Here is a 24,705-nt window from a genome sequence, read left to right as displayed (position 1 = left end):
GCTGGATAAGATGTCCCATTAAAAAGGCTGAACCACCATCCCTCAAGGGAAAGATTACATTAGAAACTCAGCAGGACATACATGGGCCCTCCCATCTGTGGAGCAGGAACTATGGGGCTGTGATAGTTAATCTCAGTTGTCAACAGGAGGAGATCTAGAATCACCTAGGAATTGGGAACACCCTTGCGGTACTATTTAGTGCCTGTTGGTGAGGAATGATATTGGTTAGGGTGGTTAAGGGGGGAAGACCTGTCTGTTGCCGATCCCCAGGCTGGGGATCCTGAATTATATAACAATAGAAAGGGAGCCTAAGCACATCCTTCCTGGGGACACAGGTGACAAAGCTGTTTCACCTGGGGTAGTTTTTTTTTTTTTTTTTTTTTTTTTTTTTGGTTTTTCGAGACAGGGTTTCTCTGTATAGTCCTGGCTGTCCTGGAACTCATTTTGTAGACCAGGCTGGCCTCGAACTCAGAAATCCGCCTGCCTCTGCCTCCTGAGTGCTGGGATTAAAGGCGTGCGCCACCATGCCCGTGGGGTAGTTTTTTATATTACTAACACTTGCAGGCAAAGCACAGGCAGTGCAGCTGGTAAGCTGTGAGCAGAGAAGAAGGTGAGAAGGCATAGAGGTAAAGTCTGGCTCCTAAACTGAGCTGACTGTGACCAAGGCCAGAATCATCTAAAGTAAACCCACCTCTCTCAGGAAATCGACAGATTAATTACACTGCCACTTCACTCAGTTGTTCAGACTTGAGGAGAAAAGACACAGGAAGAACATATAAGATGGAAAGCCCAGCTATCAAAGGTGTGGATTCGCTGAGGCAAAGACGAGAGACGAACTGTCTAAAGGAGATTTTCAGACTGCAGAGGAAAGATGGCAGAAGGGAAGTTCAGAGATAATGTGCTGACCTGGAGGAGTGCTGGAACGCTGCAGCGTGCAATTCATCGTACCTGCCTTTATCCTTCACATTTTACCTCAAATGCCCCTTTCTCAGGTGGTCTTTCCCAGTCCCAAAGTTAGGATGAGTACCCCAACAGTATCCCCAGCTTCCCCCCATGATGACATTTCTCAAACCTTTGCTCCCATATTTCATTGTCTCTTATCTCCTTTAACCACTAAACTCCATGGAAGCCGGTGGCTAGCTTTTTCACTCCCATGTCCTCGGTGATCACCAAAGTGTTTAGAATATAACACACACTCAAATATTGATAGAATGATTAAATGAGTATGTAGTTAATAAGATATATTTTTCTCCTAAAAGAGGAAAAATTCAGTACTTGGAGTTTTTTTTAAATCTAGGCCATAGAATTAGAATGGAGAAAGGAGACAGGTTAGAATAGAATAGAAGAGGAAGACTGTGTCATGGCATTGGGAAAATGGCCTTGGCCTTCATGGGAACAGTGCTTCTCTAGCAGGAAACTTACCAGTTTCACCCGGATCAGCATCCTGTTTCCATAGACTGCTAAGACCTGGACCATCTCCTGAAGACTGTAAAGATTCCTCACATTGTGAGGGCAGTACTTACTAGACTGACAGACTCTGAACCAAACAGAGGAGAAATCTTCCAAGCCAGGGGCATGGTCCGTCCAAACCCCACTTACTGTATTCTAAGCATTTTTTTAAAAAAATGAATTTTACATTTTTAAGTGGATCAATTTTTCATTCCAGTTCGAAGGCCCTTGTCTGTTTCTGGAATTTGTAACATCTGCTAAGGAAGTGAAGAGTGAAGCCTTTTTTTTTTTTTTTTTTAAGATCAAGTAATGAAAAAGATTTCTCTGTTGAAGGACTGTGGATTTTCAATTTGTTCCACATGAGACCATTTCAGGAAATTACCTTTTAACTGGTTCTCGTCTTGTTTGTGCAGCACTGTTCCCCTGGTAAGGACAGACTGTGATCTAAGAGGTTGGTTTTATACTGTAAAACTCTGCAAGTCCAAGGACAATAGCCAGATTTCTAATGTTACATTCTGTGGATGCTGTCTACGTGGGAGACCAATTTTTTTTTTCAGTTTTTAAAATGGACCATAATTAAGACAAAACTATTATTTCCTGTGAACATACTATAGAGGATTACTTAGACTATGTAGTTTTCCAGCTGGAAGACATAGGGTAAGAATGGAATGAGAGAATAGCTCTCAAAAATGGACTGTGTTAGGAGACATAGCTCATATCCCTAGTCCTAGGTTCTCAGTAGATAGCAAACTCCTGCCGATACTCTCTGGCTTAAGGATTCTGCCTTCTATTTTCAGTGGAAGCTTAGAGACTGGTGATGCAGCTGTGGGGAGGGAAGATTTCAGGGTAAAAGATGGGCTTGTAGATAAGAGCTATGTCATCCTGGAAGAAGGGGAAGTCACTGTGAGATTAAGGTTGCACTGGGCTCGAGGTCATGCTGAGCTCTATAATGAGTTCAAGGCCATCCTGGACTCTGTAGTGAGTTCAAGGCCAGTCTCAGCTATGTAGAAAGTTCAAGATACCCCTACCTCCCCATGTAAGAAAAGGAAGAAGAAAGAAGACAAAAAAGTCACATCTAGAGAATTCCACCTATGTCAGAAAGGAGGCAGTGTGTGGTGGTAGGACCACAAATTAGGGTGTGTGTGTGTGTGTGTGTGTGTGCGTGTGTGTCTTAAGTTCTGCAACTAATATTTTTAAACACTCTAAGATAAAGAAAAAAACAGCTCATATTTCCTAAAAAAAATAAAATAAGAAGGGGATTTTTTTTTTGTTTTTTTGTTTTGCCAGCATTTATAGTAGGAGCCACTTTGATTTATAAGTGTGAATTAATTTTGAGAAAAAAAATGAGTAGGTCAACATAATAGCAACTAACCTACACTCCAGATATAGACCCATAAATATCAGGGCAGTTGTCATATGAGACTAAAAATCAAATTCCCGAGGAAAGAAGATGATGTGTGACACACACAGGCTACTGTGACAAGCATCCATGTGTGCAGGGCATACCTACAGAGACCCACAGCTGCTCAGAGCTCGGCATTCCAGCTGTGGGGGTAGAAGAGCACATGCCCAGTCCAGACAGAGTGCCAAGCAGAAGCACCCTCACAAAACCTCACTGAGCCTGGTGTGCAATAACAACCGGACCCAGGGCACTTGAAGCCCAATGGTAATGATGTCAGAAGAACCATAGATCTCTTTGAATGACCCTGACTTTGATTTATGTCCTGGAAGGGTCAACCACAGAGGGCTATCATACCCTCTGTTCACCGTTCTTCTGAGCCCTACAATACTGCAAGTTGGGGGGACAGAGGTCATCAGAGATGAAGAATAATCCCAATGTGTGCTGTGCTCTGGATCTGACAGTTTCTGTGGCATGGAGACAATGTTGACACGGGTTAGGGTTATCACGGTTACTTAGCAAGATAACCTATGTGAAATTTGAAAAGTCAAGTCTTGGGCTGGTGAGATGGCTCAGCAGGTAAGAGCACCCGACTGCTCTTCCGAAGGTCCTGAGTTCAAATCCCAGCAACCACATGATGGCTTACAACCATCCCTAATGAGATCTGACTCCCTCTTCTAGTGTGTCTGAGACAGCTACAGTGACTTACACATAATAAATAAATAAATCTTAAAAAAAAAACAAAAACGAAAGTCAAGTCTTCTAAGAAAGGATGCTATTACCATGTCTGCCTTTTCTTCCACATTCTATTTCATGATAATCCCTTTCTCTCTCTTAATAACTGAGGAAGATATAAACTTGTGAAATGTTCCTTTCTGTGTCTCATCCCACCAGAAGCCTAGGAGATGGATTCTCATGTCCCTGTTCACACTGGATTGTGAATCCATGGATGTTGTACTTTCAATGAAACTGCTAATTAGTGTTTTCAAAGCTATGCAAAAGAAAAGAAATATGATACCAGTGTCTTCACTGTGAGACATGAAAGACCATCACTGTGCCAAGCTGGGATCTGAAAGGGACGAGTACTCACTCCTTAACATTTTTGATAACCAAAATGGTTCTTAGTGATTTTTCTTAGATTATACATACCACTCAGGTAAAATTATAAAAATATTCACTAAATAAAATGACTGCCTTGGGCACAGACAAGGTGCTCGACAACAGTTGCTTAGTTTCTGTCAAATCACTCAGATCTTTGCACATCAGTATCCTGAGGTACAGACGTGGTCTCTGTCTACCTTAGTCCTCCTGTGTGTTACAGTCCCTCAGGTTAACCATGTCTCAAGTTGGGAGTAGTGATGTTCACTTAGAGTATGTGACAGGCAGGTGGCATGCCAGGCCTCACAGTGAGACCCTGTTTCCAAGTCCTACAGGGACATGATCTTCAGCCAGCTTGGTACTCAAGAAGGGGTTTGAAACCAGGGCCCAGCGATTGTGATTATGCAACTTCTGTTTCAGATGCTGTAACAGAAGAAGAAGAGGAAGGGACAGCTGGGGGCAGAGTTATGTCCTAGTAGAGACAATTGGACCACCTCTTAGAAACCCTGGTGACACAGGGTTGTGTCAGCCTCTGGCTTCTTCTGGCTGAGTCCCAACTTCTGTCATGAGTGTTATTCAGAACACTTGGAAGGGAGATACTTAATTTGGACCCAGTTAGAATCACCAGCAGGGGACAGGCTACAGCACTGCAGGTTTCCAATTGTTTCTTAGGCTTGACACTGTTCCCAGAATCAAAGATGATGAAGGCTGCATTTGTTAAGCAGAAGAACAGAGCATGCTTTACAAAGGGTTTAAGGCAGAGCTTTGCTTCCATGTTATTCTTAGTCCTGCCCCTCCTGTGAATTTTCATTTCTTCAGGGAAGAACAATATTTCTTATGAGCTGTTTCTTCTTAAATCAGACTAAGTATAACCACTGAATCTACTTTACTAGATGCATTTATGAACTCAGTGTAATAATTACAGTCAAATAATTCAAGGCCTTAAATGCCCTATTGCTTTAGGTAGTCTGGAGTTGGAGGCAGGGGATTGGTGGTGCTGGATCTATGACAGAATGGCCACTTTAGAAGCCAGGGTTTTATTCTCTATTTGATGACTGACATACTGGCTCCAAAGAGTGGAGCGTCTGACTCCCATAGCCTTGCTGGGGCAGTTGTTCAAACACCTGGAACTCACTAGTGTGTGTGTGCATTCATGTGTGCACATGCATATGTGCATGTGCCTGTGTGCGTGAGCACATATGTACTCATGTGTGCATGTGTTTTGTTTTAAAACTTCCACAAATACATCTTTTAATTGAACTGTTTATTTACAAGCTATTTCATTACCTTACTGGCGCTTCTTTTCATTTAACATGAAAAGGTTTCATGCAAAGCAGAAAAAGTCATAGGAATAAGACTGTAAAACTCTTCACGGGCACCCAGAATCCCTTACATCATTTTTGATACTTGATACCAGGCGAGCAGAGCTTGCACACAGTTTGATCTTAGGGCCAGTTCCTTCTGTTCCTGGTGTTTACCTGGGCTTCAATATTTGCCCTGGGCAATAACAGAGACTACTGTGTACCTAAATGACTTAGTTAAGCAGATTCTAAGAATTGTCTGATCTGGGCGTGGTGGCGCACTCCTTTAATTCCAGCACTCGGGAGGCAGAGGCAGGCGAATTTCTGAGTTCGAGGCCAGCCTGGTCTATAAAGTGAGTTCCATGACAGCCTGAGCTATACAGAGAAACCCTGTCTCAAACAACCAAAAAAAAAAAAATCTGCCTTTTTGAATTGCTTGAACCATCTTCAATAGCTTTAGGAGACTCTCACCATGAGTGAGAGTGTTTTTACATCAAGGCGTTCTGTTCATGATTCTTGGGTGCACGCCGAATTGGGAACAGTGTGGGGGTTTCCCCACTAGGTTCTTTCACAATAGGTAAGAAAGAACAAATCTGTCACCGACCAGGTGGCTGAAGCCCTGTTGTAGAACACATCCACTAGGGAAGCACACAAGCACACAAACATGTGGTAAAAATAGTTGTGTGCTATGGCACCAGAAGAAAGAGGGCCTGCTGAGGTACCCTGGAAAGCAGGCTGAGGCACCCCAGGGGGCAGGCTGAGGTACCCTGGAGGGCCTGCTGAGGCACCCTTGAGGGCAGGCTGAGGCACCCTGGAGGCAGGTTGAAGCACCCTGGAGGGCAGTTTGAGGCAGGTTGAGGCACCCTAGAGAGCAGGCTGAGGTACCCTGGAGGGCAGGCTGAGGCACCCTGGGGGACAGGCTGAGGTACCCTGGAGGGCAGGCTGAGGCACCCTGGAGGGCAGGCTGAGGTTCCCTGGAGGGCAGGCTGAGGTACCCTGGAGGGCAGGCTGAGGTACCCTGGAGGGCAGGCTGAGGTACCCTGGAGGCTGAGGCACCCTGGAGGGCAGGCTGAGGTACCCTGGAGGGCAGGCTGAGGTACCCTGGAGGGCAGGCTGAGGTACCCTGGAGGCTGAGGCACCCTGGGGGACAGGCTGAGGTACCCTGGAGGGCAGGCTGAGGTACCCTGGAGGGCAGGCTGAGGTACCCTGGAGGCTGAGGCACCCTGGAGGGCAGGCTGAGGTACCCTGGAGGGTAGGCTGAGGCACCCTGGAGGGCAGGCTGAGGCACCCTGGAGGGCAGGCTGAGGTACCCTGGAGGGCAGGCTGAGGCACCCTGGAGGGTAGGCTGAGGCACCCTGGAGGGCAGGCTGAGGCACCCTGGAGGGTAGGCTGAGGCACCCTGGAGGGCAGGCTGAGGCACCCTGGAGGGCAGGCTGAGGCACCCTGGAGGGTAGGCTGAGGCACCCTGGAGGGTAGGCTGAGGCACCCTGGAGGGCAGGCTGAGGCACCCTGGAGGGCAGTTTGAGGCAGGCTGAGGCACCCTAGAGGCTTAGTTCCTCTCATTCCGGGAATGGTTAAGTATTTGCTCATCTTCAGGATTGTGGGACAGAGCTGACTGAGAGCACACAAGCCCCACCCATTCCCCTGAAATGGGCTGGGTCACTTGGCTGGTCATGTTGGCAGTGGTGTTGAGAAACCCAAACAAGCCCAGGAAAGGATTTCGGGTGCCCATGACAAGGTTGGCAATAGTGGTAGCATGTGGATTTTAGGTCTAATATTAACCCTTTCTTATTTTGCCAGTGAGTAAAGAATTTATTTTTTTCCTTTCTTTCTTTTTTTGTTTTGTTTTGTTTTTGTTGTTTTGTTTTGTTTTGGGACAGGGTTTCTCTGTATAGCTCTGGCTGTTCTGGAACTCACTCTGTAGACCAGGCTGGCCTCGAACTCAGAAATCCACCTGCCACTGCCTCCCAAGTGCTGGGATTAAAGGCATGTGCCACCACCGCCTGGCGAGTAAAGAATTTCATATCAAAATTCACAAATATATTGAATTGCCTACCTAAGAAATCCAGTTGTAAACACAACACAGGCTGAGATGCTATGGCATAAATCACAAAGCTGTAAGCCTCCAATATTTTGTCTGCCCTCAATTCCCCAGAATGACAATACATGTCTGCCATTGCTAGTTCCAACCTGGTCAACACCTTTGGTGTTTACCAGCACCTTCCCACCTACCGGCTATCTTCCCACCTCTGTTCCCAGCACAGAGGACTGTAACCCTCAGCACAAAGCATGGTCTTAGATAAATGAAAGCAGAGCAGATAATTTCAAATCTGATTCTGAAAATTTAATCAGAGATCAGCACCAGCTAGGTTGTTCCTGCACTGTTGCAGGGAGCCAAGGTACCTAGGTCCATGCCAGGGCTCACTGCCTGCCCAACAACAGCTGCATGCTGGGATATCTGTGCCCACAAACCAAACTTTGGCTTGTTTTTCTTCACAGCAACTAATGTCTCAGAAAAAAATTGGCTTTGTACTTTCTCTGTTGCTTTTAAACCTGTAAAGCTAAATGATCCACCCACAATAACACAAGAACCCCTGTTCTTTTCTCTTTAGAAATCACCAAGGGCTACAGGATCTTTGGCTAAACTTCCCTTAGATGTCCAGGAGTCCCATCTTGGCTGCTCTTCTCTTGTACACAAATGCATTTAGAAGCAAAGGTATATTATACATGATTATAAGATAGGACTTGATCGGACAGCTGCTTGCAAGCTTAGCTTTGCTGCCGAAGCGTGTATCTGTATCTGTATCTACTGGAAACCAAAGAATGAACAAACAGAGTTCTTCAGTCAAGCAGCAAAGACCCGGGAGCAGCAACTTCCCAGTCTTCAGGCTATTTTCAGCCATGCAGTTCAGGACAGTTTGCAGAGTACACACAAGGAGAAAGAGACCAGAAATACCCAGCCAGAAACAATTGCATAAATTCTTGCTTTCAGAGAAAGTGTGGCTCACCCACAGATCCCAGGCACACAACCACTGAGATCTCGCTGGGCATCTGAACCTTGTTCTTTGACTGTTTATTGCAAACTGTATAAATGTACCCTTTAATATTTTAACTCCCAGTGCTAACATGATAAAATATTCCAAGAGGCAGCTTGGTTAACAGTGTGAAGATAATAAGATTAAAACGAGTCAGGATGGGACTGTGGAAAAGATGCAGTAACCAAGTAAAGAGAAAGGTAAAAATCTATGTTTTGGTTAAGAACAACACTGGGACTGACTACTACCTAGATTTTACCAGTAGAACTAAAGAATCTATTAATACCTAAGCATTTGTGCAGTAGAAAAATATAAAAGAATTTGAGGAGAGCAGTCTAAATTGAATTCTATGCCACTCCACTGTCTCACTCATCAGCAATGTGTGTTGTAGTAAGAGACTATAAAATGGAGTTTAAAAACTCGTTTATTTATTTTACTGAGATTTGACAACATCTATATTATAATTATATTATATATAAATGTATGTGCATATACTTATCTTTATACCTGCTCAGGATGCATTCTCCTAAACACATACTGGAAAGCAATGATCTGAGGAAAGTGTAAGATATTAAATATATAACTAAATCTTGGATAAATTCAACACTTAAACTTGCAGTGCTCTTCTCCTGGCCTTTAGTTTGTATTTCTCCCAAGCTTTACAGTCAGAGGGTTTCTTTATATCCTGCCGTGAGCAGGAAGCCATCATTGTGAAGTAATTCTGGGGAGGGGTTCTATTGCTCCTTTTATCTCCTAAATAAATGACACAGAGACCTAGTAAATGTATTAACAAGCTTTAATCCCTGTAGCTGGGCAGAAGTTTATCCTCGGCAATGCTCTATGGCTGCCTGCTTCCCAGCCACGTGCCCCATTACTTGCCATCTTAGTCTTGCTCTGGTTGCTCCTGTTCCATCCGTGTCCTCATGCTGACTCCGTGGTGACCTGCTCAAGGCAAGTGCTCATGGTCTATCTCCTGGAAAATCCTCTCTCTCTCTCTGGTTCTCACCAAAGACCCTTTTCACTGGAGCCGGAAGTCCTGCCCAGCTATTGGCTGAATCAGTTTTTTATTAACCAGTCAGAGGTGATGGAAAACAATTTTTACACAACATCTCGATGTAAGATGATCCAAGGATAATGACAGTGTCAGCCTTCATAAGGCAACCAGGTCTCCGAGCACAGTGGTCAGCATCTGAATGCACAGTGCACAACACAGTGCACACGCCCCAACAGATCATCCTCCGACTTTCAAACTAGCCCCCACATTTTGTATGCATGTCTCTACTGCGTATAGTCTCTGCATTCTACTGAAACATCACAACCTGGCAGAAGACACGTGTGTCTTCCTCACCCTTGCATAGCCAGCACTGAGGAGAGCACCTAGCGTTTTGTAAGTGCTTGATGAGTACATGTTGAATGGGTGAAGGTGTAAAACGAATTCCTTGAGAATGTTATTCTCAAGTTCTGGACTTTGTGGAGAAGACGGTGCTTTACTGTGGGAATGCGGATGCAGAGATCTCTAACAGGTCGTCTCGGGTAAGAAAAAAGGAGATATGGAGCTGGGTGACGGGCAGCTGGGAGGTGTGTACCATGCCGACATGGGGACTTGGGTTCCATGCTCAGCACACATGTAAAAAGCTGGCCATGGTGGCATTTACCTGTAACTCAAGAGCTGGGGAGGCAGAGAGGAGGGAACCTTGGGGTCATGCATGTGTGGGTTCTGAGGACTCAGGTCTTCTTTCGTGAGCTGCAAGTGCTTTACCCACTGAGTCACCTCCCCAGCCCAAGCTTGCCTCTCTGTGAAGCTATTTCTCCATCTCTTTGCTTTACCCAAACCACAAAGCTCAGTTAAGCCCTGGATAATGCAATGCTCATTATCACCTACCTCTGAACATTCTCTAACACAGGGCACACTCTGACTTAGGACTGGGTCCTTGGGTTTACATAAAGACAGTTTTCCCTTAGATTGACTAGCTTATCACTTCACATTCAGTTTGACCTTGGAAAGGAAAGGCAGCAGCTGACACTGGTGCCCTTTTACAGGCAGGGGCACAAGAAGTCATGTGTAGATTAGAGTTCTAACAATTCTTGCTTTCTCTCACAGAATCAGCACAGTAATGGGAGAGCATGGACACAGAAGTCCAAGCAGAATGCTCACTCTGTCCAGATACAGGAAAGTACTTCAAGAGGACTGAGGCTGGAGAAACGGCTTAGCAGGGAAAAACCTTTAGCCACTTACATTTGACAATTTGAGTAAGATCCCTAGAACACATACATTAAAAAAGCCTCACGAAGTGGCTCATGTTTAAAATGCTAGGTGAGTGTGGGACAATTGTCTGGAAAACAGCAGCAGAAACGAGAGAGACCCTGAATCAATAATGTGGCAGGTGAGAACTGACTCCCAGAAGTTGTCTTGTCATCTCTGCGTGAGTCCTGCGGCTCACCTGTGTCTGTACACACACCACAGCCCCCTTCCCCACTAAATAAGTACCCCTTTAAAAACAAATACACTATTTAAAAAGGGGAGGTCACAAAGAATTCATCTAGAGTTCTCAAGTGTCAGCAAGGAAGATAAATATTGTCACCTGGGACACAAAAGAAGAGCCCCTGGGAGGCCAAATGGACTTTACTGGCCATTGGTGGGAGACAAGACTCTGGAGTCTGTGTGCTGCACAGATGGCAAAGTAATTGTTGTGAAACACAGAAGGTTCCCCAGCTGAGGAAGAACAGAGGCGTGAGAAATCCCGCAACTTCTGGATAAAACAGAGATCATATAGACAATCAACTGGCTGGCTGAGTACTCTGGGTGTAAAGAGGTGTCACAGGACTCTTGTACACGGGACACTTTAGGAAGAGAAACAGCTCTGGGGCAGTTGCCTTCGTTCTAGGAACTCTGAGTCAAGGCAGTATTCAGATACACCTACTCCTCATGGGAGTCCTCACAGGAGGGAAACAAAGAGACTTCCACGGAGGCGTGCAGATGGGAATTCTCTAATCATCTCGATAACTGTGGATTCTGTTTGACGTAATATGTGTGTGTATAAGCCACTCACTGTGGACTTGTAGTAAGCAGACACAGGTACGGATCATTGTCTGAGAGTGAAGAGATGAGTAAGGGTGCTGGGAATAACCCTGGGTGTGGTGTCTGGAGGGAAGTTTCTGAAGTGATACTTTGTAGACTTGGTTTTTGTTAGAAGTCCAGGACATTGTTGCTAGACAAGGGTTTGATAAGCAGTGGGATGCAAAGGATCTTCAATCTTAAAACTCTGAGGTGTCTGGAGGAGAGAACCCTTCTCAGAAGAAGAGTTTCAGAGATCTGCTACAGGTGTCTGCGTCGGGTTTTCTTGGGGTTACACTGATGTCCAGAGAAGCTGGGACAGAGTACACAAGGCCTGGTTATCCCATCGCTCACAGTCACTCCCTTTCAGGCCCGCTGCCCGAACCCCCATCATTCATGGGCTGTGGACCATTTCGCATCCTCCCTTTCTTTTTGCTCATCATGTAGTTATCAAATGTGTGCTGTGTTCCAAGTATTGAGCTAGGATTTGGAATTCTCATTAAATTATAAATGCCATTGAAAGAAAAACCTTAATTTTGGTGCACAGTGGGTTTTCAATACGAATAGTTTAAGTAAGAATAGTCTAAAAAGGGTATGTCTAACAGCCGGAGAGAGCAGCGATATAACTGAGTGCTGGAAAGAGGTTAGTCAAGAAAAATAAAAGTCCTTTGGCAAGTTTGTCTATTTACAGTTTTGTTCAGAGTTGAGTGTGGCTGTGTTCTTTGGAAATGAAAAGTGTTGGGAAAAAAAAAGAAAAAGGTGTCAGTGTCCCTGAAGATGAGTCTGTGTTTTCCTTTTGGTCTTCATCTGCTATAAAAGACCTTCATGCCAGGTATTTGATTGGCAGGTGTGTCGTCCCTGGTTAGCACCCCTCTTGATATATGGGCACCCTCAGGACAGAAGCACTAGGCTGAGGCCCTGGCTTCGGGTACAGGAAGGTGATTGAGACCTTCACCCCATCAACATTTCTTTCTTGTCATTAATAACTAGTTTCAATGATACACAGCCTATGCTTCTTCAAGCAAGCCTGGTAGCCAGGCTGGGAGACAGAGACTGGAGGGGAAGTCTGCGCTTGGGAAGCAAAGCCCCTTTCTGATTTGCTCAGAGAGACCTCTGTGTGGAGATCGTCTTGGTGAATGACTATCTCAAGTCACAGGACTTTGCCAGGCTCTGCAGATCGTTGTCTACAATGTTGCGGGGGGGGGGGGGGGGGGGGAAGGTGGACATGAACAGGACTCTGTTGGAAGAGAACAGAGCTGGACACCCTCAGACCTGATTTCCTCATGCTGTGCCCCTGGGGGCACGCTATAACAGCCTCTGCTTCTTCAACTGGTTCCTCACAACCTCAGCTTCCAAGATTCTCCTCTCATGCCCTCAAAGATTGAGACCTTCACCCCATCAACATTTCTTTCTTGTCATTAATAACTAGTTTCAAAGAGAGATAGTCACCAACTGGTAGTATAAACAAACAGGGGTGAGAGTTACGCAAATGGTCCTATACAGATATACTGAGAGAACTTGCCTTTCTGATTGTTTTTTGAAAGTAACGCAAAAGTGAAATCTCAAATCAAAATCTACCACACAAAACAAAAATGAGAAAAAAGCTGCATTGGGAAGCATCTTTTGGGAAACAACAAGATTCTTTGATTCAACTGAATTCATATATAATGCACTGGTTCACAGCCCTAGCAGAATTCGCCAAAAGGATCTCCCCTCCCCCCATAGCCCAGATAACTGAAAGCACTCTCCAACCGAGCAACCCTTCTCAGACAGGAATAAAGAGAAATCAAAATCAAAACTGGAGACTCAGAAGTTTCTGGAGCAACTTACCAGTCAGCTCTTCCCCAGTCAACCTCCCCTTTCTCCTTTCCTCCTGTCTGCAAACTTCTCTTTTCCCTGTTTCTGCGAGTGCTTTTTGGTTTTATCATGGGGTGGGCTTTGGCTTGCCTAACTCTCATTTCTGTTAGGACACAGCCCTGATTTTAGACGAACAGAACTACTTCCTTCTCCTTTGTCTTCCTGCCTGGAGGCAGGTCAGCACAGCTTGAGGAGGGTATAGGATTGCTCTAGAGCTGTGAGGAGGAGAGGTGCAGACAGAGGGCAGGGCCCCGTCCACCGGAGAGGAGCAGATGCCCCCAACTGCGCTGAGAACTGCCCGAGCCCTGGGAAGTGCAAGAGTGTGTTTGTGCTCATATCAAGGAGCTGGCAGAAACAGGCCAGCTACACGACAGGGATGGACGATTGTTTGGTTTTTAGAACTCAGGCTTAAAAATACATTTTTCTTTGTCAGCAAAAAAAAAAAAAAAAAAAAAAAAAAAAAATCCTTGTTTCAAAACTATGAATGGTGTACTGCCTAAGCCAGAATAATGTTTTCCTTTTCCTCTTGAATTCGGTAACACACAGCCTCTCTTTTAATGGAGGGACTAAGGTCTCTCAGCTTTGCAGAGTGGACCCAGGTGATAGGCTCCTTGAATGCTGGACAGTCCCACCCTCCAAATTTGCATTAGCAAAGAGTCGCTCTGTTTACACGGGGTGGGGGGAGGGGTGGGGGTGGGAAAGTGTCCCTGGGGAGGACAGAGGAACTCTGAGCGCTAGTCCAGCAAAACTGGATCCTTCCTTCCCTGTTTCCTTTCTCCACTACCCCTCCCCCATATGTCTGTCTCCCAAAATCAATTGCAAAATATCTTCTAAAGGAGAGAATCTGTGTAATGGAAATTTTGGTGGAAAATGTGACCCCCAGGAGCTGCAACACCTATTTTGTCACATCCTGTCCACTCCTCACCCTCCTCAGAAGCCCAAAAGGCCAAAGGAACTCCATTTTAGAGCCTACACTAGCATTCTCTCTAAATGTCTACCCCCTACCCCCATTCTTGATTTCATCAAGTAACAAAGGTAATAGGTTTTACTCTTGATAAAGAACTTTTAAGCTAGGGCAAGGACCTTAAAATGAAAAGATCAGGGGGCCCGAGAAGAGGACCCCAGTGGATGGAAGGTTAAACTCCCATGTGGCACCGTGTGCCCACTTTGTTAACTATTGGTCACTGTGGCTTCCCCCGGTGCCTGGCACAGGGATGGCACTTAAGATCTAATAAAAATGATAGCTGCTGGATGAAAAAAATGCTTTCCCCAAACACCCCTATTCTAAATTCCTTTCACTCCTGCTACTTCACCTACTCCCCTTCTGGTTCAAAGTCTAATCAGTTTACCTCAAATTCCTGCTCTGCTACTGTGAAAGGAAACCCTGGACAACTCATCTGTATCCCAGAGCCCCAGTTTCCCTACTTTACAAACAAGATTAAGAAACTGACGTCACAGGTAAGCTTTGGGAGTTCACGTAGGAGGCGCGCTCATAGTGAAGTTCAGCCTTAGCTGGGCTCATGCTAAACATTTGAAGCTATTGGCTCGCTCTCTTTCTTCACCCTCTCGATGTCTCCATCAAGTACTAACAAACAGTTTGGTTAGATCAAATAGTAATATGGTTATAAGAAGAATGAGTTGAGTCTTTCATGCCCACTTGACAAAATGTTGACCTGGAGGGTACATAATTAGACAATCTGGGATCTTTCAGAGTTTCTCAGCTCTTCTGAAAGAACTCCAATCCCACATCCTGTCTGGGACACCTTCAGCACTCCACAATAAAAGACCAACTGTCATTACAAAAAGGAGTCCTGTGTGCGTGTGCGTGCATGTGCATGTGTGGGCCTATACCTGGCATGATGCACACGTAGAGGCCAGAAGACAGCTTTTGGAAGTTGGTTCTTTCACTCAGGGTACAGTACTCAGATCATCAGACTTAGCGGCAAGCACTTTTACCCACGGAGCCAACTCACTGGGCCAGCGTCCCACATTTGAAAGGCTACTAAGTCCTATATACACTGCAATAATATTATTTTTTCCTAATTTAATGGACAAGTCAGATTAATTTCTGTAAGTTAATGGAAAACAATAAAATCTGGATTGAAAAATAAGAATGTATAGGGGGAAGAGTACTCTATAAAACAATACCATCAAAGATAAACAGTAAAGGCATAAATGGTGCTCTTTGATGTTTCAGGGGACGCTGTTTGGGAGGATGACGCTGCTCTGATGAAAGCCATCTCCTCTCTGAGAAGACAAGACTTCTGCACTTTAATTTAATTCAGGCAGCTAAATTATTTAAATATATCTTTTGCACATGTAGGTCATTTTATCCATGTGGCTATTTTCCGAGAGAATGTGTTAAGAGGAGCTGAAGGAAATGAAGCTAATTAAAATTTTATTACATTCACCTTCATAGAGTAATTATATGATTGAGTGGATTTCTTCCTAAGGAAACAGTTATTTTTATCTGACCGAGCTGGAGCGTGTTTCCTTTTTCACCTTGTTTGAGATCAGTGTGGACTACAAGAGAATGTACATTTTTGCATCCTGAATGTAACATGTCTAAGCCCCTCTACACCCCTCATGCAAGTCTTAACATTTACTTGACAAATAAACTTCCTAACTTAGAGCTTCACTTGCTAGTTTCGAATGCTTTCATGGCACAGATAGCTGAATTAATCAGCAAGAAGTGGGAACGTGCTAGCCATGGTGGAAGGATTTAGTTTGATTTTTCATCTTGGCAGGAATACGTGTTCAAGAATGTTGTAAGTAGATCAAACATATAGTTGAAATTTTTGGAAAGGGTATTAGACCTTCCGCTACAATGAACCAGGGATGTGTCTAAGATCTCAAATACTTTTTACCGATTTGGAACCTATTTAGCGTGTCTTCCAGATGGGTAATGAGTTGTAATTACTAGTTCCTTTAAAAGGGTGGTGACAAGACAGGGTACAGAATGGTGACTCTGGGACCTCTATTTTCTTTACTTTTCTTTGTATTTTAGAATCCTTTTTAGAAGAGGGTCATTCATATCATAAACTCCATTTCAAAAAAGGTTATAAAATGGAGGGAGAAATTTCAAATGAAATGAAATTTTCTCTTTGTCTGATGAGTATATTTATCTAAACTTAGCCCTCTCAGTGAGGTTCTCTCTCTCTTTCTCTCTCTGTCTCTCTCTGTGTGTCTCTGTCTCTCTTCTTACAAAAGGAATAATTTTGAAAGCTAATGGGAAACTTCTGTGCTTGTAGATGGGACATCTAGGGTGATGCTCTACTCATAAACCATTTCCACAAGGCATAATAGAACAAGACATAGACTTCGAACTTATGCTGCACTGACCTACTTGTGGCTGCACCATATGCCTCCGGTGAACTCAGGCAGGGCTTGTAGCTACTGAGGAATAAAGTAAGTTCTTCTTAATTAGCTTGGTGGCCATACCTGTAATCCTACCATCTGTGAGGTTGAGACAGAGGACTGCTGTGAAAGTGAAACCCTGTCTCAAAACAAACAAAATAATGATAATTCCTGATGGTTAGAGATGTAGACCACTGCATTCTGGGTAATGATTTGCTGCTAATCTAACGGACATCTCTATAACCTCATGCATGTTTAGACGGTCAGATAAATTGCGTCTCTCATTTTGGGATTTTGGTAAGAGAAACAAACAACCAACAGAAAACCCTCTCTAACTACTTTCAAAGATACTCGATGGCTAATAACATGCACCAGGCAAGTGAGGGCTTCTCCGAGCTTTGCACTAAGTTAATGAGATTCCAGCCAACAGCATTTGGCATTCATTTACACTCTATCAGAACAGTTAAATGCATCTTAGATCTTCTACTGGGATCCTTTCAATTTCCTAACATTTTGGTCTCGTTTCGTCTCCCCCTCCCCCTGCAGCAGCCGTTAGAAAGGGAAGACTAAAAAGTTCTTTAGGAGTGAGGCTCAGGGCTGAGCTCCTCTGTTCAAATCAAATAGGACCATTGAATTGGAAATTTGCTGTGTGTTCATACAGGTGGATAGGTACTAAAGTAGTTCTCAACCTGTGAGTCGTGACCCCATGGTGAGGGTCACATATCGGATATCCTGCATATCAGATATTTATATTACAAATAGCAAATAACAGTACAAAATTATTATTATGAAGTAGCAATGAAATAATTTTATGGTTGGAGGTTACCACTACATGAGGAACTGTGTTAAAAGGCCATAGCATTAGGAAGGTTGAGGACCACTGTGCTAGCTACTCTTGGGCTTTCCTGGTGGGACTGTTGGTGGAAGGCTGATGTGAAGGGAAGGCGTGGTGCTAAGTGTCACTGAGCTTTATGCTTGGCTGACAGGGGAAGGGTACAGACTGACAAGCACAACCGTACCCGTGTCAGTCTACATCTGGACATATTTGTGGTAGGTACAAGATGAAGAATGAATTCTTCACAGGTGCATTTTAATGGTTTTCTCAGGTTGTCACAAATAATAGCTTCAAATAATTCTAAATATGATGGCCAAAGAATTAGCAAAACATCTTTCTGTTGGCTAACTTCTTAGTTTGACTGCTCCAGGAACAGATAAAGATGATGTGCATCAATTATGTTGCTAGGCAACATTGAATGTGGTAAAACTGACCCCTCATTGGTAGAACACGTCTGGATGGGGGAGCTACAGATACTAAGTACTACTAGGGAGACTATGCTTTGAATTTCCCTGTGTGCAGCAAGACTCTACATAACATGTAGAGAGGACTCTTCAAGGTATACATTTGGATCTTATAGGAGTTTTGACTGTGAGATGTAACTTTCTTAAAAGCCAGGTCCTTTCCTTGCCCCATATGGGCTTTATTCTCTGGCCTAAGAACTTTCAGAGTTTTAACTATAGGCGAGCATCTGATGTTTCTGTCCTAGACTCTACAGTTTCTATGCTTGTCCTTCTAAAAAGGCTGGTGTCAAAAATGGGTGCAACAGTCTTGTGAATATAAACATTTACTTGAGCCCAATGAACTCCCTTGCTGGACACTGCAGATGGATGCAGCGTCTTGATTACCATCATGTTGCATGTGAGGCAGTAATTTGGGAAGGACCTTACATATTGAGATTTCTGTAGTGCTTTATCCATTAAGTTAAACTCATCCACTCATTCATCCTTGTACCCAAGAATCCATACATTTACCCGTTTACCCAGATATCCATCCACCAATCTATCTATGAATCCATCTATCCATTCATTCATCCATGTATCCGAATATCCTTACACCCACCCATCTGTCCAACAACTAATTAGAGCATACGATATGCCAAAGCCATAGGATACTAGATAGAACCAATCAAGGCCTCTTTTCTCATACAGTCCTTTGAAAGGAACAGAAACAGACAGTAATAACACAGAGTGTTACTACTTATAGCAGATAATATTTATTAACTGCAGGATACTTACTGTATTAAGCGTATATACATCATCTAATTTAATCATTGCCAAAAATTCTGTGAAGTCTTGATGTCTGTATGCATCTATTACAGCCTCTGAGTTGAGGTACAGGGAAACTGCCTCACAGTGGCCTTTTCAGTGGTCTCTTCATACCCAGACAGTTATCGAAACCTGCTTTTTAATGTGCTATGCCTTTAGCATAGGCTCACGCTGAGGGATGTTTCTGCGAATGCTCTCATGTCAACTCTTTCTTATGGTCCACATTATAATGTTTTAAGACTCAGTCAAGTGGGAGCATCAGGGAAACCAGGGAGCCACCAAAGGGTAGGAAAGGGACAAGGTTTACCGAGGTTTAACTGGGTATCAGTCCTGTGCCTCACCCCCAAGAGGAAATTATAGCTACTCTCTTCCTAAGTTCACCAGCATCCTTTTCTAACCCTGAGGTGTCTAGCTCACCAAGCTGATGTGAGCTTATTGGTATTTTATATTCACGCAATGTATGTGAACTGACAACAATCTTACTTACATAAGCTTACTGTGTCCTAAACACATTGCAAGAACAGGGTGTAATGGTTTTCTTTCTTGACATATTGATTTTAAGCAGGCGCATGTACACACACACACACACACACACACACACACACACACACACACACACACACGTGGGGATGTGGCTCAGTCTAGAGTGGATCAACTGAATCCCTAGGATCAGTGTCTTACATTTCCTTCCTGTTGCTGAGATAAAGTACTTGGACAAAAGCAGTTCAGTGGAACAAGGGTTGTTTAACTAGTATAACTAGTATAACTAGTATAACTAGTATAACTAGTAGTTTCCATCATAGACCATCACTGTGGAAAAAGTTAAAGCACCAGGAAATTCAAGCACCTTATCACATTACATACACCTCGGGAGTAGAGAACAAGGATCAATGTATGCACGTTAGTGGTCTCCTCTCTTTCTTCACTCTTCTACAACCCAGAATTTCCTGCCCAGCCAATGGTTCCACTCACAATTAGGATGGGTCTCTTGCGTCAACCAATATAGTCAAGACAACTCCACTGGGCTACTCTCAAAGGCTAACTTAATATAAGCATTTCTCACAGATGTGTCCAGAGGCACACCTCCTAGGTGTCCAGCTGACAAGGTATCCATCATGCTCTGTACCACAAAACAACAGCAGCAGCAAGCCACCTCCAACTCTCAGAAAGACTTCTCAGTCCCTTCATTATTCAGTGCAGTTTTTATGTGTCTCTCAGAAGCATCTTCTCAGTGACTGCCGAGAGAAAGGTCCCAGAGGCATCACCTAGGCCCAGGATTGGGGTCATCGGTATACTCACAACAGACTTGGCAGCACACACTAGGAAACTTTCCATGCCTTAGAATACCACCCCCCCCCCCCGCCACCAAGAAGTACACACTACATGGACAGTGTCAGATGTTAAGAATTTCTTTCTACACATGAAATTGAAATTCCCCATTATTTATACTTAACAAGCTATGCTCATACAGAAATAAACAAGCTGGTCAGGAATGGGTCTCCTGTTTGCCATACTCTAAAACCTCAGGTACAACCATCCCACTCTGCCTTTTCCCAGTTTTCCTGACCATGGCTCTGACCTGTGGCCAGCCTAACTGAAGGCTGCTTTGCATGACATCACTTTGATAGTGAGAATCTTGTCTGGCTGTGTGGTCTTAGATGCATTTTCCATGTTCTAAGTGTCTTCCAACACTTACAAGACCCGCGGTGCTGACCATACTGACTTCCATGGCTGCTTGGGTCTCTCTGTAGCTCCAGAGCCTACTTGACTCTCTTTGCTAAAAGGTCTTATGAGATGGCTTTCTTCTCTGCTTTCCCTAGGATGGAACTTGAAGCTTAACCTAATACAAGGTGGTTCCTGACAGAGCAAAGTAGAACTCCACATAACTGTCTATTCTGGCCAGCTGATGAACCCTAGTCACGCAGGTCCTGTGCTGTTGTGAGCACAGAAAACCCATGAAGACAAGATGTATTCCATGAGATACTCAAAGTCATTTATCATTTAACTGACACAACATATTCACCCTTTCAATAAAACGTAGAACGTTGATTCTAAAACTCTCATAAAAGAATTGGTCACCACTTCCTCTAGCTTGGAGTTCTAAGATGTCTTACTCAATGAAGAAAACCACGGATGGCTATACTAGAGGCTTCTCCAATGAGAATCCTCCCAAAGAGGAATGCTGATTATCTCAGAAAAAGAAACGATATAAATAAACATAATACAAAATTGAGGTGCTGGGACACAATTATAAATCGCTCTGCTTGACTCTTGCCATCTTCCAGGGCAGAGGCAGGTTGGTCTCTGTGGCAAAGAATAGACCACCAGCTGTTGTATGTTCTGCCAAGAGCAGAGAGAGTTATTATAAATAATCAGCAGCAGTATGTCCTTTGGGGCTGGGCAGTGTGTGTGTGTGTGTGTGTGTGTGTGTGTCTGGAAATAGAGGGTGCTAGAGGGATGGAGGCAGGGCCAACATGGCAGAGGATGAGCTAGAAGTTTTTCTGTGTACCTAGGCTCCTATTACATCACAGGGGCAGTTATGTAATGTGCCTCCGTTTATAACCAGAATGGAAGTAAAGGGAGCATCTTCATTAGCAGTGACACAGCGTAAGTCACGTGGATAGGCCATCAGTGTGCTTGTGGGCATCTTCCCTTCCCTTCTGCATCTGTCTGCATTTTGTTAACTCCTTGCCTCCTTTTGGGCATACATGTGTGTTTTTAAAGTGGAAGCAGAGACAGAGCTTGGTGCCCTGCTTTTAAGGTCTCCTCACAGAAGAAATGTATGGTGTTGATTTTACAATTTTATATCCTATCATAAGGTCCCTTTTAAAAAGGAACTATAGTAGCAACACGTAGGTCTCCCAACATTTCCCTGTGACAGATTCACCCACCCCATGAGCCTTTGTAGCCAGATGCAGGCCATAGTTCCTCACTTCATTTTTTTCAGGCCATTCTTCTGAACATGGAGAAATACCATCCTGCTCAAATCTAATTCTAAGCTGTAACTCAACTCAGGTATATGTTAGAGGGATGCTGCCCAGGAAAGACAAATAATTAGTGTCTGATATTTAAAATTCACGTGTGTGTGTGTGTGTGTGTGTGTGTTCCTGAGTGTGACTGTTTTGCTCTGTGAACCTGGAGTTTCCTGATCTGGTGAACCTGGCTGACTAGAGATCCATCTGTCTCTGCCTCTGTAGCCCTGGCATCCTAAGAGTATGCCACCATGCCTAGCTTTTCCTGTGGGTTCTAGCTCGGGTCCTTACCAGTTAAACATTTTTTCCTGGCTCTGTTTTCTTTTTTTAAATTACATTTTTAGCAGTTTACATTCAGACAGTAACATTTATCTTCATGTCTAACAAGTGGGAAGATTGAGTCTCCAAAACGTGAAATGATTTATTCAACCAGCTAAGGAAACCCAAGGCGGGGCCAGGCTTAACAGGTATTCCAGCCAATATGACTATAATAGAAAATTCTAAGACAGATCTACAAAGGCTTTATCATATAGTTCCCTAACAGGAGCAGTGTGGAGAAAATGGAGTTCAAGTCTCAGAGGAAGGAACCTCTGCTTAGCCTGTATTGATGTTTTACACATTGTTTCACTTTTATGTTTGCCCTTTATGCCCACAGAAGCCCATTCCCCCTCCCCACATTCGCTCTCTCTATTTTTTTACATTGCCCCTAGCTTTAATTTTAGAAGCCTTTGAGTGCATCTTTGTGGATTTATTCCTTCTTGAAACAGGAGCAGGAATTTTACCTGTGTTCCCATGCCTTCAAACTAAATGACAAATTCTGGGATCTAACACTGAGCACAGATAGCAAAGACAAGATTGATTCTAATCCGAAAAATAAAGTTCAAATATTGACACTTTACGGTTAGAGAGTTTCCAATCTACCTGGGGCCATGGAAGTAGAGTTTACTTAATTTAGCTATCAGGCTGTTCATTGTGTTTTCTGGCCCTATAAATTTGTGTTGTAGTATCTTGAATATCCAGCAGATGGCATCTGCTCCAAAACTCAAAAATTCCATTTCCATAGTATGGCAAGCAGGGAATAGACACATAGAAGCCTCTCTCTTCATCGACTTCTCCACTCACTACCAAGAAAGGGCTTCTGGAACACTGAGGGTAGAAAATACAGCTACTGCATGGTGAGAGCTATTCTCTGTCCATACCTGTAGACCTCAGTAATTTGTAAGGGAAATAGAATTAGAATAAATCCTGATGAATCTCCCAAACGGACAACTATCAGTTTCAGTTATTTTACTAAGTGAGATAAGAGAGCAATCTTAGTGTCAGAGTGGTGGGTGTGTGTGCTAATCTCAAACCTCCCACCAAAGAGAGACAGGCAAAGGCAGCACAGTATAACATTTTCAAATCGGAGCCAGCTCCTCCAAGAAGCAAGGACACAGCCCCATGACAGATGCCTTCTCACGGATGTGAGGAGACGGATACGGAATGTGATTGAATGACTTCTAATGTTTCACGACACCTTTGCTCCATAGCTTTGAAAAGCTTACACATGAACACACTGATCCCTATCCAGATGAGCCAGGGGCCCCATCCTTTTGTGTCAAGCACAAAGAGGAAGGCGAGTGCAGCAGAGACAGAGACAAAGGAACAGCCTGTGCAACCAAGCGCTGAACATGATTTAAACAGCCAACTTAGTAAACATCAATTCTCAGGCTGTATTCTGTGAATTGGAGTCAACCTCCAAAGGAAATGCAGGCTTACACTGAAAGGATTGCTTCTGCTAAGACAATGCAAAGTCGCATCTTTGTGCCGTAAGTCATCTCCCTGAAAGATGCTGACAAGACAAAGGCCTCAAAGTGAAAAGGTGAAACCGGCTCATTTGAAAAAGGGAAAAAGGAACCGCATTAGAGCTTCTTTGTTTAACACTCTGGTACCCGTGTTTTGTATTGTCAGAGATCAGTGTGCCTTTGAGGAGAGAGAGGGCTTAGAAATGGAGAGAATGTGCGGCTTGCTGTGTGACTTTCTATGAATCACTTTCTCACCCTGGACATAAAGTTTCCATTCTGGTCACATAAGAGGGTGGGAGCAAATGATTGCTGTGTTTTCCACATGGTTATGATGAAGCTCCCTCCTCACATTCACACATAAGTGAGAGTCTGAAGACTGGGTGGTAGAGGCTTGGAGAAGTGGGGACCAGTGCTGGCCCATCAAAATGGAACCGTGGGGAAGGCACTGCACATGAAACTATCTCGGAATCCTTTGAGCCTCTCATTTGGATGGTTGTTTTCTAAGAATACAATAGAAGCTCTGGTTTGGAAGTCAAAGCCCCAGAAAGGAAATACATTTTGTCTTAAACGTTAATAATGTTAACGCTTGAGAATCATGTGCACTTTGACCACTTCCTTTTTTACACGCAGCAGGGTCCAAGGATATTTCTTTTTTTGTTGTTTGTTTGTTTGTTTTTGTTTTTCGAGATAGGGTTTCTCTGTATAGCCCTGGCTGTCCTGGAACTCACTTTGTAGACCAGGCTGGCCTCAAACTCAGAAATCCACCTGCCTCTGCCTCCCGAATGCTGGGATTAAAGGCATGCACCACCACCGCCCAGCTCCAAGGATATTTCTAAGACTGGAATTTTGAGTTGCCTGACATCTCCTGCCTCAGTCACAGTCAAACACACAATATATTTCCTCAGAAGTGTGGACTTAGAACATTTGAACTTAAGGCTGAGTGTGTACAGAACCTGTAGAATGTATCTTTGACCTCTTGGCTTCTGGAGACACACATTTCCTTTGTTTATTCACAAGTCTACTTTATTCTCCCCTCAGATTTAATTATTTTCCAGTTCTCATTTGCATATGTGTAGGCTACCATCCATTCACAATCTGCTGAGACCTACACGTGGGAGGCACAAAGCTTCCCATTCCATAAAAGGACTGGATACCATGGACAAGCCACTTCCCCTGCAGTGCTCTCAGAGAGCCCTGCCCTGCCCTAGCAAGTGTGCTGGAGATGAAGTATGCCATTTGGTGTGTGCATCTACATCTTCAGCATGCCATTGTGTACCAGATACAGCAGAGAAATG

General features: G+C 44.0%; 1 protein-coding gene across 4 annotated transcripts in view; it reads right to left on the bottom strand.

The window, feature by feature from the left end:
* Positions 1–24,705, bottom strand: part of Maml2 (mastermind like transcriptional coactivator 2) — a 412,973-nt gene that overhangs the window by 33,713 nt on the left and 354,555 nt on the right. The window contains exon 1 of one of the 4 annotated variants that reach the window (NM_173776.3): positions 13,168–13,361. The gene's annotated coding sequence lies outside the window, so the exon portion shown is untranslated. 4 annotated transcript variants of the gene reach the window in all.

Source organism: Mus musculus, chromosome 9 (genome assembly GCF_000001635.26).
Source record: "Mus musculus strain C57BL/6J chromosome 9, GRCm38.p6 C57BL/6J".
Taxonomy (NCBI): domain Eukaryota; kingdom Metazoa; phylum Chordata; class Mammalia; order Rodentia; family Muridae; genus Mus; species Mus musculus.
The sequence above is the reverse complement of the archived record's forward strand: the minus strand, read 5'-3'. Positions and strand labels throughout refer to the sequence as shown.